The sequence below is a fragment of the Stylophora pistillata genome, chromosome 9 (assembly GCF_964205215.1).
Source record: "Stylophora pistillata chromosome 9, jaStyPist1.2, whole genome shotgun sequence".
NCBI classification, from domain to species: domain Eukaryota; kingdom Metazoa; phylum Cnidaria; class Anthozoa; order Scleractinia; family Pocilloporidae; genus Stylophora; species Stylophora pistillata.
The window spans coordinates 15604053-15606114 of record NC_142527.1 but is presented as its reverse complement, the minus strand read 5'-3'; the positions used below and the strand labels follow the sequence as shown (position 1 = coordinate 15606114).

The following is a 2062-nucleotide window of genomic DNA, read 5'->3' as shown; positions in this document are numbered from 1 at the left end:
AACGTACCAGATCCCGAGCACATTCAGGTAAGAGCACACCCAGTCTCTGCGAGGAAAAAAAGCTTGGCTAGTAAGCTACCTTGGGGCAGACCGGCCGGGCTATCCCAAGATCCAATTAGGGGCTTCTTAACTGCAACAACTTTAATATACGCTATTGGAGCTGGAACTACCGCGGTTTCTGGCAACAGACTTACCCTCCAATGGATCCTCGCTAAAGGATTTAGGTTATACTCATTCCAATTACAAGACTTGCAAAAGCTTTGTATTGTTATATCTTGTCACTACCTCCCTGAGTGCGAAATATGGCCACAGTGAGAAATGGGTTGTCTTGTTCAACTCAGGCTAAGCACTCGGATTTGCAAAAGGTATCTGCAAACTTTCCAAAACACATTGTTTTCAATAGATCATTACAAAACATGTAAGAAAACACTAACATTAGGGTTTAGCGTTAGGGTCAGGGTTAGGGTTAGGAATATGGATGGCATTTTCCTACATGCTACCTTCAGAGTCTAACCGGGTTCTGTTGGGGCAGCATGCCAGGAAATGGCACGGGGTAGTTGTCCGCGGAAAAGACGTGGCTACATAGAGTTCTGTCTGCGTTGGGCAAAATAAGAGAGAAGGCCCGATGGCTCAGCGACCTTTGATGGGGACGCCTTGACGGGGGAGCAACGAGCCATGGTGCGATCTTTTGGTGGCCTTTCGCCATCTGAGCGTTCGAAAGAACGGAGGGTGCGGCATCGTCCGTTGAAGAGAGAGGCTTGTGGCCGGAGTTTGAGTTGTTTTATTGGCGACTGACTCCGATATATGGGATAGCTACCTTGTGTATCCTGCCAGTAGTCATATGCTTGTCTGAAAAATTAAGCCATGCAAGTCTAAGTATAAGCACTAGTACTGTGAAACTTCGAATGGCTCATTAAATCAGTTATCGTTTATTTGATTGTACCCTTACTACTTGGATAACCGTAGTAATTCTAGAGGTTACAGTTACAAAAACTCCCGACTGTCTTTTGAAGGGATGTATTTATTAGAGTAAATACCAATGCAGATTATGCCCGGTGTTGTGGTGAGTCATAGTAACTAATCGAATCGCACGGCCTTTGCGCTGGCGATGTTTCATTGAAATATCTACCCCATCAACTGTCGATGGTAAGGTAGTGGCTTACCATGGTTGCAACGGGTGACGAAGAATTAGGGTTCGATCCCGGATAGGTAGCCTGAGAAACGGCTACCACATCCAAGGAAGACCGCAGGCGCGCAGATTACCCAATCTCGACTCAGGGAGGTAGTGACAAGTTATAACAATACAAGGCTTTTGCAAGTCTTGTAATTGGAATGAGTATAACCTAAATCCTTTAACGAGGATCCATTGGAGGGTGTCTGTTGTCAGAAACAGTGGTAGTTCCAGCTCCAATAGCGTATATTAAAGTTGTTGCAGTTAAAAAGCCCCTAATTGGATCTTAGGATAGCCCGGTCGGTCTGCCCCAAGGTAGGTTACTGGCCAAGCTTTTCCTCCTCGCAGAGACTGGGTGTGCTCTTACCTGAGTGTGCTCAGGATCTGGGACGTTTACTTTGAAAAAATTAAAGTGTTCAAAGCAAGCCAGTGCGGGAATACGTAAGCATGGAATAGTGGAATAGGACTTTGGCTCTAAAAGGACGTAAAGACAGCAGAGTGACAATAACTCTCAAAAAAGAAACAACTTTCAATTTAAATTTAAAAGACATGTTTCGACATCAAAAGATACAAACTCTCAAAATCGAAAGATAACATGAACTTCCCTAAGGTTGATAACTGGTTGCTGTCATGTACAAAAGAAAACGTGTCGCGGACGTTGTATTCACGCGGGACATGTGGCTCTAGAAGATTATAAAGGATTTTAGATAAATTGTAATTGTAAGTACTTATTGAAGATACTATGGGTCGAAAAGGAGGTGTTTCATTAGGCTGCCGAGCCTTGTGCATTTTAGGTACCCCATAAAACCTGGCTGGTTGAGAACCAGCTGGATAGATTCTCTCACACGTATCTTTGTCTAAGTGGCCCTTATTTTTATGCGCTCTTAAAAA

General features: G+C 44.1%; 1 pseudogene; it reads left to right on the top strand.

Moving 5' to 3' along the window:
- Positions 1–817: 817 nt before the first annotated feature.
- Positions 818–1686, top strand: LOC148723523 (small subunit ribosomal RNA; annotated as a pseudogene; the record flags this gene model as incomplete).
- Between the last annotated feature and the right edge of the window lie 376 nt (positions 1687–2062).